The 9,845-nt window shown below is 40.0% G+C and overlaps 1 long non-coding RNA gene across 1 annotated transcript; it reads left to right on the forward strand.

Annotated features, from left to right (window-relative positions):
• Nucleotides 1-8,129: 8,129 nt before the first annotated feature.
• LOC143155789 (uncharacterized) lies at nt 8,130-9,496 on the forward strand. Its single transcript, XR_012994473.1, has 3 exons — nt 8,130-8,195; nt 8,995-9,071; nt 9,427-9,496. It is a non-coding gene; the product is annotated as an uncharacterized LOC143155789 (long non-coding RNA).
• Nucleotides 9,497-9,845: the final 349 nt, after the last annotated feature.

Below are 9,845 nucleotides of genomic sequence, written 5' to 3' on the forward strand. Positions count from 1 at the left end.
GGGTGCACTCTGTCCATCATCCAGGTAGTTAATGACAATGGTCATCAGTATCGGCCCTCAAAAAAACCCCTGGTGTACAACCCTAGCGGCCAGCTTCCAGCTGGATTTTGTGCCACTGATCACAGTCTTTTCAGCCCAGTAAGTCAGCCAGGTTTAAATCCACCCCACTATCCACTTATCTAGCCTGTACTACTTCAGTTTGTCTATGAGAGTGTGTTATGGGAGACAGTGTCAAAAGTGTTGCTAAGGTCAAGATAAACAACATCTACTGCTCTCCACTCATCCACAAAACCATTCATCTCATTGTAGGAGGCTATCAGGTTGATTAAGCACGATTTCCTCTTCATAAATCCATACTGACTACTCCAAATCACCTTCTTGTCCTCCACAGGTTTGGAAAGGGTTTTCATAATTATTTGCTCCATCACCTTCCCATGGACCTAGGTAAGGCTGACTGGTCTGTAGTTCTCTAGATCCCCCTTCTTGAAGATAGGGTTGTTTTTTAATTTTTTTCTTATGGTCCTCAGGAACCTCCCCTGATTGCCATGACCTCTTGAGGGTAATTGAGAGTGGCCTTGCAATGATGTCAGCTAGCTCCCTCAACACTCATAGGTGCACCCCATCAGGTCCCATGTACTTGTGTACGTTCAGTTTGTTTCAATGTTCTCTAACCTAATCTTCATCCACTGAGGGTAAGTCTTCCTTGCTCCAGACTTCCCTGTGCATCTCAGGGGTCTCAGATTTCTGAGGCCAGGTCTTTCCAGCGAAGACTGAGGCAGAGAAGGCATTGAAGTCCTCAGCCTTTTCCATATTTCCTATCACCAGACCCCTGAACTGGTCTACAGTAGCCCATATTTTCCCTAGTCTTCCTTTTGTTGCCGATATACCTGTAGAAAACCTTCTTGTTTCCCTTCTCATCCCTCACCACAGTGAAATCCAGGTGGGGTTTGGCTTTTCTCACCCCATCCCTGCACACTCAAAACACCATCTCTTTATTCCTCCTGAGTCACCTGTCCCTGCTTCCACCTCTTGTACATTCCCTTTTCATGTTAGAGACTAGTCAGGAACTCCTCGTTCATCCATGCAGGCCTCCTGTCACCTCCGCTTGATTTCCTTCTTGCCAGGATTGACTGGCAATTGACTCAAACTTGTCCAATCTTGAGTTTGGACACATTATCCCTGAATATCAACCAGCTCTTCCAGAACCCTCTTCCAGAACCCTTCAGATCCCTGAAGAAAATAGTATGCTCTTCTGAAATCAGGGGGTTGTGCTCCTGCTTTTTGCCTTGTTTCCTTCTTACAGGATCCTGAACGCCACCATCTTGTGGTCAATGCAGCAAGGCTGCCCCTGACCTTCACATCCCTGACCAGTTCTTCCTTGTTTGTAACTATGAGGTCCGGTAGAGCATCCTCCCTTGTTGATTCCTTGATCATGTGTACCAGGAAGTTATCACCAATGCACTCTAGAAACATCCTGTCTTGCTTGTGCCCTGCTGTGTTGTCCCTCCAGCAGATGTCAAGGTGGTTTAAGTCCCCCATGAGGACCAGGACCTGTGAACATGAGGCTTTTTCCAGTTGTCTGGAAAAAGGTCTCCTCTTCTTCCTGATCAGGCAGTCTGTAGCAGACATCTGTCACAACACAGTCCATGTTGGTCTGCCCTCTAATACTCACCCACACATTCTCAGCTGGCTCATCATTCAACCCAAGGCACAGCTGTCTGCATTCCCACTGCTTTCTCATATAAAGGGAACTCCTCTCACCATCATCCTAGCTTGTCCTTCCTAAAAAGCCTGTATGCATCGACTGCAGCACTATGGTCATGTGTGCTATCCCACCACCTCTCTGTGATCTCAATAAGTTTGCACCTCTGCAGCTGCACACAGACCTCTAATACTGTTTGTTCCTCACACTGTGTGTGTTAGTGTAGAGGCATTCCAGAGAGGCATCCACTCATGTTGATTTCCCAGAAAAAGTGAAAGCTTCCCCCATAATATTGTCCTCTCGGCAATTCTTTATTTGTGTGCATACACTTGGCATGAGCCTCCTTCTGCCCTGTTGTTGGTGCTTCAACTTAGGAACAGTCAAAAAACAAATATTAATTGTTGATAAGCTTAAGTGTGTATCATAAATTAATTTCCAATTATAATACCACCACTGGATATTCAGGAATGGTGACTGACTTGCAATTGCCTACTGTGGCAAACATCTTTAATTTTCCTGACATCTCTGCATTTACACTCCCAACTGTATAGCTAAGTTGATTAGAACTAGCTGTAGTAAGAACTGTTCTGCTGGCTCGCTGCCCATAAATAATATTCCATCATTTCCTGAGGGGAAAAAAAGTCTTGTAGACTCGTTGCCATTTGTCCTCACATCTATTTGCAGCTCCTTATTTCCCTTGAGAAGCATCCAAGACCATTTGGAAGTTGTACTTTCCAATGTCCTCACTGATCTCCACCCCCTTCCCCCTCTGTTTCTTGGAAGGATCAGCTTTATGAAGACAAATCTCCCACATTGTTTAGTTCCATTATTCACTACTATGTGTCCATTTTATTTCTACTCATCACACAGCATTCTTTAGCTTCTCCTTTTTCTGAACTTATTTGGAAATCAGCCCCCTGTAACACTCTAAAGATGCATAAACATATAAAAAGTGGATACTTTATCATGTTATAGATCTTTTCTTATTTAACAGCAGATTCAGCTATCAGATTATCATTAGGTAATGTGCTGACATACACATCCCTGAGGGAGATGATTGTGAACTGCTGGAGGAAAAATGATCAAGATTAGTCTGCCAAATATATGGTAGTTATTAATCATCATCAAATAGAAGCTGAACCAGCATTTTTTCTCAGAAAAGCAGCAAACTACAATTCAAAGCTTGTCCCTTTGTCTGCGGAATTACTGTAGCATGCAGCGAACTGGGGTTTTTTTGACTGAATCAACTTTGACAGCATATTGATCTAATAATTTCACAGTTGCTTTCTAGCATTTCAACATTTTCTCCTCAGAATTCCCCTTCAACACATAAACATACAGATTTTGATAGAATTGGGTTGAATTCACATATAACTCACATTACCTCCATTAAGAGATTTCAGATAAAGTCTTTTCTCTCATTCATTGATATTTCCCATTATTGAAAATACCAAAACCTACTAGACCTTTTCAATATGCGTGTACCTTCTTATGCTTGGAACAGAGCTTTCTTAACGTTGCATCTTTGCATTCTATATGCACTACTGTATACACAGAATAAATATTAAGATGCTTGTATGAAGTACTTGAACTCAAATCAGGACTTGATATCATGAGCCTAGTGAGATTCAGATCCCAAAACAATCGATGTTTGTAAACTGAGGCTCTACAAGCATGGTATTAGACTCTTTGTAAAATAGTCTCTCCCCATCCCCCGAGAGACATTAGTGAAGTATTCTGAAATTCAAGTAGATATGTAGAGAAAAAAAGATGCGGTAAAGAACTAAGACAGTTTTTATGTGATCATATTCAAATTTTTCCCTGAGTAGATTGAACTAAATCATGAATGCGGTAGATGACTTAATTTTCCACTTCTCATTATAACCCTTTTGCCCTCACTACAGATACCGGTCTGCCTTTCTTTAAAATAAATGCATCAAGTGTTACATATGGTGTCAAGGAGGGAGCTCTAGTCATGCTGATCATGGTCTAAGTAGCACGATGCAGACCACAGTGTAAATTGTGGCATCAATAGAATACAAAAGAAAAAATGTTTTGTTGTTATCTACTGCCCTTAAATTTGCAACATTGTCAAATAAATATTGTGTATCTAATAGATTGTTTAAAACTGTGCTGTGGGCAGCTCTCAAGACTGGGAACTCAGTATTGTTAACAATTTGCCACTGAGATTTTGCCAAGAGTCACGAAATGGCACAATTAAATTTGTCGTGTTCCTTCAAGGTCCATTTCCTTTCAGGGAAAGATCAGCTGTCAAATAGAACAAGAGCTGTTCTAGAGAAACAGGATAATCAATTAGTGACTAGTGGAGTACTGTTAGCCAAATGATCTTATCCATTAATATAATATTTTTCCTAGCACAGTTGAAGAATGCTGTTTTATCTAAATAGTTATTGTTGTTAAACTTCAGAGCCCAGATGAATTTCCAGCTTCAGACTGGGGACTGAAGATTGTAGGGAGCATAAAGCTAACAATTTTGGGAATTTTGGTCAAGAAAGAGAGTCAATTTCTCCAGTAAATGACTCTTTGAAGATAATATCTTCTTCTATGTAAAAACTGCTGAACTATTACCATAATGCTATTGAAATTATTTTAGTTCCTGCATATCATTTGGTATAAAGATCTTATGTTATTCTGCTGACAGCATTGCCATAAACAATACAACACAGAAGTATGTTAAATACATTACTGTTTCCATTTAGATTTGCAAGTACTTATGTATGAAAAGAGGAGGTGTGAGAGGATGGCTATTTAAAATGCTTTTTCCTTCCTCACATCAAATACACTAGGTGAATCCAATGTTGAAACAGATGAAAGTATTACTGTATTCTCATCATGAACACAAGGTACTGCTAAGCACTGATTATTTAAAAAAAATAAAATCTTGTGTAGGATACCTCCTGAGAATAAATTAGGGAGTGTGTGATCACATTAAAACAAAAGGATTTGCATAGCAATAGCTGGAAGCAGAAGTTGGTTTTATTCTCCTGCCAAATGGATATACACTGACTGGCACTGGGCTTATTTAGTACATGGGGACCCAATCGTGTTTTTATTGAAACCAGTGACAGGACTCCCATTGACCCAAACAGGATCTGGAATTAATGCTCTGTTTCTCTGTAACTTCCATTTTCACATCATTTACAAGAGGGAACTTTTTCTTCTTGGTCAACATGGTAGGAACTTGTCAGCACATCATGGAGATCTATGAAGTAACTGCAGATTAATGTGGCTGGAAATGAGAGGAGAGTTTGACCTGCTGTCTGTTGGAGATGAAGTAATGAAACCAGAGTGCAAGGAGACCACTAGAACTGCAAGATGGACTGCTATTTGGAAACAGCACAGTAAGGTTGTAATAGCCACTGCAGGTCCAGGATTGCTGTAGCTACTATGTGGTTGGGAAAGGGGGGAATTTCTTATCCCTCATACTTTCTCTTAATTGCTTAACACAGCACCCTGGGAGAGAAAGAGCTGGGCACATAAAATAGCCTGAAGGCAATTGAAGCTAGAAAGTGTTTGGCTGTAATATTTCTAAAGTTCAGGCAAGAATTGTAACAAATCGTACAACTATTGGCTTTCCTCAGCAAATGGAGTGATACCTCAGCTGAGCTTTTCCTATTCTCTCAGTTCACTGGATAATTATGTACATCATAACCTGTTCAGAGATGACATTGATGCCAGGTCATATAGCTACTGGCTGAGAAGCGCGGATGTGCAGTCTGAGAATGGTTAATGTTTCTTTTTCATGGCATAGCCAAAATAAGACAGAGCTATACTGCAGACTCTTTCCCACTTATACTCTGGGGATTCTGAAATATTTCACTTTTCCTGGTGGCTATATGCAGCAAACCAAAACATCAGGCAGTAGTTTACATTCTTGCTGCCTTCTTTATTTAGCACCAACCCTGAAGTGACTCTGGGCATTTATAAAAAGAGAACTCTCACAACACTAAGCCCATGTGAAAGATGGTGTTGGCTTTCCTCTGTGGAGATTAAAAACAGAGGGTGTGCTGTACAGTGCCAAGCCTAACTTCATGGCTATGGTAAGCTAGGGAGCCTGTTTTCTGCCCCATCATTGACTGTGTAATGCTCTCTGCAAAAGTGCATTGTGGGTTAATGGTATAACTTTTCCTGACAATCTTTCTTTCCATGTAAATTCACTGGCCTGAGGATGCGACTGATACTTAAAAATGAGCCCTGAATCTAGATCAAAGCAGGACAGTCTTTCCCAGGAGAAGGAAGTATGTATTGCAAAATGGATCTGAATTACCATTTCCCAGAACCTTCTATCACATTAGTAAAACTGGTACTAGGTTAGAATAAAAACATTTTATATCCCTAAAAGTTAGGGACTTCTCAGTGTTATTATGATAAGACATCATTTGATAGAAAGTATAGGATATAGCCTGCTTCCTTTTTATATTCCAGTGTCTTCAGGCCAATAAAAGGCAGTGAATTACACATTCATGTTAGGAAAACACTCAGGTTCTTTTTAGATGTCTTGAATGCAGCTTAACAGCTAAAAGCAAAGAGGAGAGACAGTCTAGTGGAAGTTTTCCTTAGGTTGTTATTCAGCAAAGGCCACAGTTCAGAACTTCCCTAAAGAGCACCAGCACCCCTAGGAACCATGTAAAACAGCCTGGTGGCATGGAGGAGAATTACATGATGGTAAGGGCTCTGAAGAAAGAGTGCTTTGACAGCCTATTTTGCTTACAGATGTAGATGCTCAAAACAGGAATCTCCCTTTGAGAAGGGGACAGGGCAGAATACAAATAAATCAATACACCAGAAATGCTTGTGGGACAAAATATTTCAGTCTTTCAGGCAGCTGAAGTCCAGACATTCAGGGGAAGTAAGTTAAATAACTGGTGGTGCATTTGAATGAGAACATTCATCTTGTTTGTCAAAGTCCCACAGATATTCTTCAAAATGACAGAAGTGTCTGACCACATTTCCCCCCTTCCCTACCCTGAATGAACTTGTGAACTAGTTAGGCGCTGCCTGGGTTCCGGACATTTCAATAGTTTTGGCTCTATTCTAACATTCAGCCTAGAGGAATTCCTGTTAATTTTGTTTATGCTCTTTATTAAGCTTTTGTTTTGTTACTTCAGGCCTTTGCTGTGTGTTGAATGCACTAATGGGAAAACCATTTTATCCGATGAAATCTACATTTCCGTAATTTTGAGCAATGGCTACTTTCTCTGAGAATACCTTATGCAAAGATCCAGAGTCCGAACGTTCCTCAACTTTGTGTTGTTTGGGTTGTTTACAAGATAAACATGGATGTAGACTTCAGTTCTGCAAGTGACTTTTCTCTATACATAATGGGGAGAAACAAAAGCTTAATGCTCTGCATTTGAATTTGTTATGGGTAGCTCTAAACCCCAAACAGTTTTAGGGCTTGTGCCATTAAATGTATGAGTATGTTGCAGAACAAGTGACTGGGAGGAGTGCTTGCTACTTCCTTAGCAGCAGGCAATTAAGTAAGCTAACATCTGGGCTGTGCTGGGTATTATTATGTGAGAGCCTACAGTTAGTAAATCCAGAAACTTGTGTTTCAAGCATGTTCTCTTGGCAAGTGTTACAACATCAGGACAACCACATCGAGGAGCCTAGAAGAAATCAAGGTTTCTTTTGCAAAGCATGGTGTGGAAATAGCCAGCCACCCTCATACCACAGGTATTGTGCAACCTGCATCGCCGAAAGGAACATTATTCAGCTGCTTTTCTGGATAAGCATCATAATGCAAATATCAGGATGAAATGATGCCAAATCCATCTATCTCATAGATCTTGGATTAGTCCGGCAGGTGCATATACTACCTAAAGTCGTCCTATTTGATGTTTGTTTAATGTGGTGAGGCAATCCTGCTAAGCCTTCTGATTTACTAAGTTTGTGGTTGTACTGACCAATCCACTGAAACTGCTCATCAAATGCTTTTAATATAACTCAAGACATAACTACCATTTTGCCTGATGAAGCTTTTAAATATGCCCTGCTTTTTTAATTTTTATTTTGGGCATGTCAGAAAGTTTTGCAAAAATTTGTATTCGAATGGTTAAACTTGGCTCAGAGCCTATGACCATTTTTTTTTCTGTACTTTCAAAGTCTATAGATATAGAGAGATTTAGAAGGTTGGGTTTCACTTAACCATCACTCTTTTTCTGCCTTTGTTTTTATGTCCCAGAATGTAAGGCATAAACCAACATAATCATCCTTGGACTATAAGGAAGAAGAGCTTGAAGGCAGTAAAAAAATCTGTTTTGATGCTCTTTAAATTAAAAAAATATATAATTTTACATGATTCCGCTATTCTCCCTGGTAGATAATGCTGAAGTACAAAGTGTTAAGGAGGACTGTACTATGTTCAGTGGAAGCTTTTTATTCTGGGTCTACTTGATTTACCTGGCTAAGATGGATATTTCTGAAGAAGAGAAACACAGGAGAGTCTGCAAATCTTGAGCCATCATGAAAGGTACATGCTTTTTGAGTGATGTTTCAAAGGAGCTGAGCAGCAATTGAGTGAGAAAGTGAAAAGATTCAGTCTATTGATTGTGACTTGTGTACGTAGAAACAAACTAATTATGTTGCTTGATGCACGTTAGCCTCCTGGCTGTGTTGACTCATCTTAATTTCAGTGAGTGGTGCCATGGGCAGCACCACTCAGTCAGTATTCACCTGAGCTGTTTGTGCAACATTTGAGGGACGAGAGTCACTCCCTTCTCTGTCCCCCCATACCCTGTGCAAGACCACAGAAAAAGCAATTTGACATCTGTGTCGATTTTCCAGGTACAGTGACTGGTAATTGTCTGAAGCTTTGAGATCAAACTGGGAGAAACAAATTACTGCAAACAACAAAACGAAACAGAAATAAATTCCAGCTGATTAAAAGCTGTGTTTTCTCCCCACTTCACCTCAGGTCATCAGACAGATTATATGTCTTCTGTTCTCATAAAATAACTTGACAGTTCACTTTGGAAACTGTTTTCTAGGAAAGGTCAGACTGCGTCATGGGCTGTATGATGAGGTAGCACTCTGATCAGATGGGAACTAAGAGACTAGCTCAATATATTACAAACCAAATTTATAAAGTTGGCTTTGACTTTGCTAGAACAACAGGAGCCTTGTCCAAGCAGCTGTCACCAGGACTGGCACTAGCTGTGAGACTGGGCTTGTTCTTAGAGTTTCACTGGGGAAAGATTTAGCACCAGGAAGCTTCCATTTGCTTGCCTGCTTGTGTAATGGATGGTATGTCTCTTTCTTTACTATTTCAGGTTTTTCCTGGCTCACATAACAGCATCTTGTAATATCATAACATCCTTTATTTAGATCCATGCGAGGAGGAACTCAGGTTGGTTGTTTATTTATGCTTGGCACTGGGTTACTTTCATTCTGCATGGCTTTCCTTCACCATAGGGGTGAGAAGGGACTGACTCATCTCAAAATAAGGCAAATTAAACACTGGCAAAACTAAGAGTAACTCTGATTTCACCATCAGACTACCCTAAATGATAACTTGATCTACTGACTGTTGGAAAAATTATTTCAAGAAGAAAAAGATTTTATTTGATTTGATTTTGCATTTAAAACTTGAACAGAACTATGTATCAGACTTCTATCATAACAAACCTCTCTTAAAAATTTCCTTCCTCTACTGTTTTTCATGTATCTCTGCATTTCCTGATTCTGACCTCAAATGAAATCAGCATGAATGTGTCCACTCAGGAAGGTTGGATGTTACAGTAGGTACTGGATAAGCATCCTCACCTGGTGATGATATAGGTAAGCTATCGTAAATCAAACCTCCTTCTAGTCTTAAGCCTATATATTATCTTGTATGAGCAGTGTTCACAGATATGTGTTAAAGCTAGAGGATCTTGGTGAGACCGAGGAAAACTTCTGTGTTTCCTTTATTATATGAGCATCTCTTGTCGGGTTGCTCAGAAAGAAAATTTCTGTGATAAAAATGATAGTGACCCAAGTACTGCAGAGGTATATGACAGGATTGGTGAAAATACAGAATAGCTAAATAATTTGGGTTCAACAGCTTTAACTGTAAACACCATTAGTGCATAACATGGTTGACACTTCTGTTTGTAACTTAAGATGTTCATCTTCACTGACC

Source organism: Aptenodytes patagonicus, chromosome 1 (assembly GCF_965638725.1).
Source record: "Aptenodytes patagonicus chromosome 1, bAptPat1.pri.cur, whole genome shotgun sequence".
Lineage (NCBI taxonomy): Eukaryota > Metazoa > Chordata > Aves > Sphenisciformes > Spheniscidae > Aptenodytes > Aptenodytes patagonicus.